The sequence below is a fragment of the Henckelia pumila genome, chromosome 4 (assembly GCF_033568475.1).
Source record: "Henckelia pumila isolate YLH828 chromosome 4, ASM3356847v2, whole genome shotgun sequence".
Taxonomy (NCBI): Eukaryota; Viridiplantae; Streptophyta; class Magnoliopsida; order Lamiales; family Gesneriaceae; genus Henckelia; species Henckelia pumila.
In genome coordinates this window covers 36,046,957-36,054,817 of record NC_133123.1, presented here as the reverse complement: position 1 = coordinate 36,054,817, position 7,861 = coordinate 36,046,957, and positions in this window count along the sequence as shown.

Genomic DNA, 7,861 nt, shown 5'->3' with positions numbered 1-7,861 from the left:
ATCCATATAGATGTTTGTGGTCCATTTAGAGTAGAGACTCAACATGGCCACACCTACGTCATTACCTTTACTGATGATTATTCAAGGTATGGGTATTTATATTTGATGAAATATAAGTCTGAAGCATTTGAAAAGTTCAAAGAATTCAAGGCTGAAGTAGAAAACAAGCTAGGTAAAAGTATTAAAGCACTTCGATCGGATCGAGGTGGAGAATACTTGAGTACCGAGTTTTTGGACTATCTGAAAGAGAATGGGATTCTCTCTCAGTGGACTCCTCCTATGACACCACAGCTTAATGGTGTATCGGAGCGTCGTAATCGAACTTTGTTGGACATGGTTCGATCTATGATGAGCTTCACTGAGCTTCCACCTTCGTTTTGGGGCTATGCGCTTGAAACGGCGGTATTGTTGTTGAACAACGTCCACACTAAAGCAGTGGACAAAACACCATACGAGTTATGGAATGGCAAAGCTCCTAAGTATTCGTACTTGAGGATTTGGGGATGTCCTGCTTACGTGAAGCGGACAGTGGGAGATAAGTTGGATAGTCGATCCAGCTTATGTTATTTTGTAGGGTATCCGAAGAATTCAATCGGATATTATTTCTATTATCCTGCTGAAACAAAGGTGTTTGTTTCTAGGAATGCCACCTTCTTGGAGAAGGAGTTCTTATTGGATAAGAAAGGCGAGATGATGGAACTTGAAGAAGTTCGAGAAGAACCCGAAATACAAAATAACAATCCTACACCTCAGGAACCATTGCTGGACACGCCTGCACCTAGAAGATCCGAAAGGACTTCTAGACCTCCAGTTCGATATGGTCTTCTTCTTGAAGGGGATCAAGATGAACCCGACATTGGATGTGATCCAAGAAACTTCAAGGAAGCAATTTCTGATGCGGATTCGAATTTATGGCTTGAAGCTATGCAGTCAGAATTGGATTCGATGCATACAAACCAAGTTTGGTCTTTAGTAGATCCTCCCGATGGAATTGTTCCAATAGGGTGTAAATGGATCTACAAGAGAAAGCTTGGGCCTGATGGTAAGGTATTGACCTACAAGGCGCGATTGGTGGCGAAAGGTTATACTCAAAGGCAAGGAGTTGACTATGATGAAACCTTTTCACCAGTTGCAATGTTCAAGTCCATAAGAATCCTGATTGCCATAGCTGCATGGTATGACTATGAGATATGGCAAATGGATGTGAAGACTGCTTTTCTTAATGGAGACATTAAGGAAGAAATCTATATGAAGCAGCCTGAGGGGTACACATCCATGGGAAGCGAGCATAAGGTATGCAAGCTTCAGAGATCAATTTATGGTCTAAAACAAGCATCAAGAAGTTGGAACCAGAAATTTGATGAAACAATAAAAGATTTTGGTTTCATCAAGAACCCGGAGGAACCTTGCGTGTACAAGAAAGTAGTTAAGGATGCGGTGACATTCTTAGTACTTTATGTTGATGACATCCTACTCATTGGGAATGATGTAGGGATGTTGCAGTCAACAAAGATATGGTTATCAGGTAGATTTTCGATGAAGGATTTGGGAGAGGCATCCTACATTCTTGGGATACAGATCTATAGAGATAGGTCTAAGAGAATGATAGGACTCACTCAATCAACCTACATCGATACCATATTGAAACGGTTTTCAATGGATGGGTCCAAAAGAGGACATCTACCCATGTGTCATGGAGTTTCTCTATCTAAGTCTATGTGTCCCAAGACTGATGCAGAGATAGAGAATATGACACATGTACCATATGCGTCAGCTATAGGTAGTATCATGTATGGGATGATATCTACCAGACCGGATGTAGCATTTGCTCTGAGTGTCACGAGCAGATATCAGTCTAATCCTGGTCAAATGCATTGGAAAGCCGTGAAGGACATTCTTAAGTACTTGCGAAGGACTAAGAATATGTTCATGGTTTATGGAGGACGAGAACTCAAATTGGAAGGCTATACCGACTCTAGCTTCCAAAGTGATGTGGATGACTCGAAGTCAACCTCTGGATTTGTGTTCATGCTCAATGGCGGTGCTGTCTCTTGGAAGAGTTCCAAGCAGGACACCACAGCGGATTCCACCACTGAGGCTGAATACATTGCAGCATCAGCTGCTGCTAAAGAGGCCGTTTGGATGAGGAAGTTCGTCCAAGAGTTGGGCGTCATTCCTGAATTTGTTGGTCCAGTCCCGGTGTACTGTGACAACACGGGTGCCGTTGCTCAAGCAAAGGAACCAAGGTCTCATCAAAGATCCAAACACGTACTGAGGAAATACCACATAATCCGGGAGATTATGGAAAGAGGAGACATCATTGTCGAACGAGTGGCCTCTGCAGACAATATCGCTGATCCGCTTACTAAGCCCTTGCCAGGACCATTGTTTGACAAACATCGCGAAGCAATGGGTCTACGTAGTATGACTAGTTGGCTATAGGGCAAGTGGGAGATTGTAAGAGTAGGTGCCCAGTGAGCCAACTGTGTGGCTATGGGCTTTGATGACTCTTTGTATAAACAATCTTTTGTTTAATATTATTTACACTTTTATTAATGGCAATGACTTTATATTACTTCATATTGTTATATTGTGATATACTATTGTTGTTTTGATAAAGACCTTGAATATACCATAGTGTATGTAAGATGTGGTAGAACATGGGGATGTCTATCATGAAATACATCTTATAGTCACTGTATATTCTAAAACCGTTCCTAGTCGATTGAGCCGTCCGATAATAAGGATAAGGATCGCTCGAGTTTGAGACTAGCATTTGCGATGCGGAGTACCACGTTTCATTGGTAGGGAACATGGAGATGTTCGAAGCATGCAAATGGATATTCATAGGATGAATAATCGAACTACCCTATCCGGACTTTCCAAGTGGTTATCACTTATCGAGTGGATAAAGTCCGCGGTTTTGGTTGTACACCATTAGTCCTTACGACTTGAAACATCATGGAGACTCTATATGCTAGTGCTGTGCTTTGACTCGTTTACCGACTCTATGGGGGTCATCAGGTGTCGAGATTGGGTACAGTTACGACACATATAGGAGTCAATGCATTGTTGTCAAGGATTCACCACATACTTGCGAGTGTGGATATCCTATGCGATCTGAGGAGATATTAGTGTGACAAATCTCTGGCCAGAGTACTTGATGTGATTTAAGAAATGGTTTCTTAGTAGCACATGCGATGTCACTAATTTGATCTTCAAGATGTATTGCATAGTTATCGAATCTTGAGCGACTCTCGATATACCAATGGTTGTTGATTCGATCGGGATATATGGATGAAGGGACCGTACTGTACGCTAACCAAAATCTACTGGTTCTTGTAGGCACTATCAGTGATACCTAGGGAATCATGGGGCGATGTTGCTAGGCGCTTTACCATGATTCGTTGGGCAAGTCGGAAAGTGTTGTTCCGAGTCACAAGGAGTTGTGAGCCCACGGCTAGCTGTATCCCTGAACCATTGAGGGTCACACAGTGTAATGGAGTTTTAATCCCCGTTGAGATAGTTAAATTTAAAGAGTTAAATTTAATGAACTAAGGAGTTGGACTTCTTAAATAAGAGTAAGGGAGTAGGATTTCCTAAAATGACATAGGGATGGACATTTTTGGAAACCACTGAATTCGGATTCAGGAAAATTTATTTTGACTTTAAAATGTGCAGAAATGGTTTCTGTGCACATTGGTGAAATCGGTTCATCAATCGGAGTCACGATGAATTTTATATTAATTTCTGAACGTGCGGGCTTTGCTTGTCGGGCCCTAGCTTATGACTAATGGGCCCTAAGGTGTTAGTGGCCTGCATTATAAATAAGTTATTGCAGTACAGAAATTACACACAACAGGTCATAATTTTTGAGACAGGATTTTCGAAACCCTAGCCTCCTCTCAAAAGAAATCGGCCGAACCCTCCCCCTCTGCCCGAGAAATTCCGGTCTGTGATTTTTAATTGCAGTCAGGAATAACGAATCAGATTCGTTTAATCTCTTCGCAGAAAACTTCTGATAGATTTTCTAGTGCAATCTATCAGAGGGATTTAAACCCCATTCGTGGACCTGATTGAAGGAGTTCATCAGTTCCTGGGAGATACAAGAAGCGCAGAGAAATCTGTGTGGTGTCTATTAATCTCGCTTCGAGATTGAAGGTAAAATTTAATTAATTGTTATTTGAATTTTACACACACAATAATTTAATCGTTGAATGGTTGATACCCACACCATGGAATTGTTCCATGATAAAATTTTTAAACTTCCGCTGCACCGGGTATCAATCGTGATTGATCTGAGACCGCCAGTTTTCCAACAAATAAAACATTACATACATCACAACACCATATGTTGCCCACACTATACAAAACACGAGCACACACATCGTACTCCAATACTATTCCACATTACAGGAATCTAACAAAACCAAAATAAAGTGTGGCAACCATGAGAAATAGGCAAGTGAAATTGAAATCATCCAGTAGAGCCATCTGTGAGGTCGATCACAGGTACAAATTTTGTGGGCTTCGCCAAGGAACGAATGTTCTTACGTTTGTCTTTCATCACAGAAGTAGGCTGCACGACGGTAATCACCTTATCGTCCACAGATTTAGTTAACTTCATTTTCTTCCAAGATGGTTCTCCAACACAAGTGTGTTCTCGTAAAGGAGAACACTTGCCTATGCTTGAACCTTCAGCAGATACTTCAATCACTTTGATCTCATCATCAGAGCATAGGTCAATCATAGGTACCACATATTTGCTGCTCACAGTATCTTCAGACCCAATCTTAAAAGTTACAAACATCTTTTATATGAACCTGCAAACAAAAGAAACAAATAAAGTTGGAAATTTGCTACTATGTTCAAGCTTTGAGTACGTGAGGTCTTAAATAGTCAAAAAAAAGTTAAAAATTTAACCTCCTCAACCACTTGTATTTAAAACATGTCTTTCAACTTAATTACCATTGATGTTACAGATTTCTATAGCAAGTACTGTAGAAAGATTTGGGGGATCGTTTCGTAGAATGTGTGGACAGGTAATTGCCATTAATGAAGCCAAAAAGAATAATAAAATCCTTATCTCAAAAGTGGGTACAATCATCACACTGACAATGAACCCGAACATTGAGATGTTCACAAACGATTATACATCATGGAAATAAATCTTGATATAAAAACTTACATATTGTATGAAGAATGGTAATGAGAACTTCAACACCATATACAAGTACCAGATTATTATATGAAAAGTAAAAACCTCTATTACGAAAACCAAATAGATAATTGACACACATACTGGAACATGGAGAAAAGTAAGTAATATATACTTCCTAACGAAGGAATCATCTCCTCAAATTAGAAATTAATGCCACAAACATGATTTCAGATTATACAAACACAAACATCAGTCACAAATACAAAGTTTGTACATAGCAGCTTAACATTACAGACTAATAATTACGTCCAAATACGAAAGTGAAGACCGAATTCTGAGTAGGAATAACACTTCTACTACTCTGATTTAATTCCCATATACTGGGAAATCTCTCCTACATCCTCAGATAATATTTCGAATTTCATGTTGAGGTTGTTAATTTTAGTAGCTAAATCTGCAACTGCTTGTAGTAATTCCGAAGAACTACTTGCAGTCATTGCCGAAGTAGAGCCATCTGTTGGACGGATTGGTGGATCACCTAACGGTTTTTGCATAAAAGATTCAAATGCCTCCTCTGCTTATTTCCTAATGTTGTAACCTCGATAACAAGCTCCAGGAAATCGGTTAACTTGTGTGTGTGCTTCGCACCATTTGTCGTACACCCCAGCTTTTCTTCCAACGAAAACTACATAAGTTTTACCCTGCATTTCATACGATTGATTTAAAACACCGACAATAATATATGGAGGAACATAAGTTAATAACTCAACACAAATTAAGAAGTCATTCACTCAAACAATATTAAACAACAATCCAGATTAAGCACTACTTTCTACGGCAAAATAGCAAAAAAATAAAAGTGATTAAGTAAGAATTGAACACATCACCATTTTCCTTTTAAGCAGCCATTCACTCAACCAAACAAAATTACAACAATATATCTAGCACTACTTTCTACATCAAAATAGTATGATAGAATAAAATTGATTATGTAAGAATTGAACACATCACCATATTTCTTAATATATCAAATTATTGAAATAGCACTTGATTTACGAAGATCTGAAACTCCAACTCGACAGAGGCTTCCTGAGATAATGATTGAAGGACCTGACAAACAATTGACAAAAAAAGAACAAGCATAAGATATCTGTTTTCCAAAGAAATCGAAGAGGTCAAAGATTAGCAACCATTGAAAGATCAAGAAGAACAAACCAGGTATGTTGAAATCGAAGATCTGTCGTTAGGCCAATAGATCTAAAATTTTTAAGTTTCGAAGAGGAAATGGTCTCTCTCAGGAACGAACGGGTCAGATACTTGCAATATTTTTTTTTTTTGAAAATAGATGCTTGCAATATTAGGCGTACATAGGTTTGATCCAACGTAAATTTCCAGTATTGCAGGGGTATTTTCGGGAACAAATTATGTGGTCAATTATTTATCCCAAAGACAAAAAAACCAACCAAACAATATTGTTTTTATCTCATGTAAATAATAATCCCTCGTACAATTTTTATTTAAACAATCCCATCACACATACCAAGCGTGCCCTCAATGTTAATACGAATGAAATGCATGTCTTTAAAATCGGGATATCAACTCTGATAAACAAGGGATTGCTGCTATACTTTTGGGATCCCGAGGATGAGACCACGTAACGACTCACCGACTCTCCCAATCGAGGTGGTGCCACGTATCCCAATCCCCTAGAGTTTGGTGCGACTATAAGGAGTATGCTGACACTAGGCGAGCCTCTACGCCTAGGCCACTCGCTTAAAGCCCCCAAAACGTCTAACATAAAAAGGGTTGTTCTGCCCGAAAAATCAAAGGTTTGGCTCAAGATGAATGCATAAGAAAACATAAAGCATTTAAGCAGCATAATAAAACTCAAACAACAAAATACATGCTCCACATTCTAGAACAATTATTGATGCAAGTATGTGATTTTAAGGGGGAAAACTCAAGAACCAATTGTCTCGAGTATGCTATCCCGCTAAACTATGACTGCTTGTACCTTTCGATACGATTAGCTCCGACTCTGGATAAGTTATAATAAAAGGTTATATCAGAAACTATACAACCTAACAACAACAACGGCTCAAGGTAATCTCTTTACCGTTCTTCGTCCAACTCTAAGACGATCAACAGCTGCTGACTCTTGGCTCGACAACTTCAAACGAATCTGTTCAGAGACAATAGATGATCAACAACAACGATCAACTCAAAATCCAAAGTTCTACGACTCAAAAACGGTTCAAAATCCCAAAACTCAAACCAGCGGCATAACGGCTATAAACTGATCAAACCGGAACACAGACAGCAGTAAAATATTGATATCAACTCATATCAATGCTAATACATCAATAAAGGCTCAAACCCAACCAATCTCAAAACTAAAATTTTTGAAAATAGGCTTCCAAAAATCATAACAAATCCGAACGACGCTCTAATTCAAAACCGACTGATAATAAACGATCAGAACTCTGTCAAGAACAACATAACTGAAACTCAATAGATTCTAACAACATCCGAAAATAGAAGTGTATCTGATCGAATAAAAACTTACGATAGAATGAAGCTCTCGCTGCGGTGATAGCTAAACTGTCTTCAGAAATAAATTCCAACGCACGGATCGAGCTCGGACTGAAATCTGGAAGCTTGAATCTCAAATGGGCGTTAACAATGGAGGGAGCGGCTAGG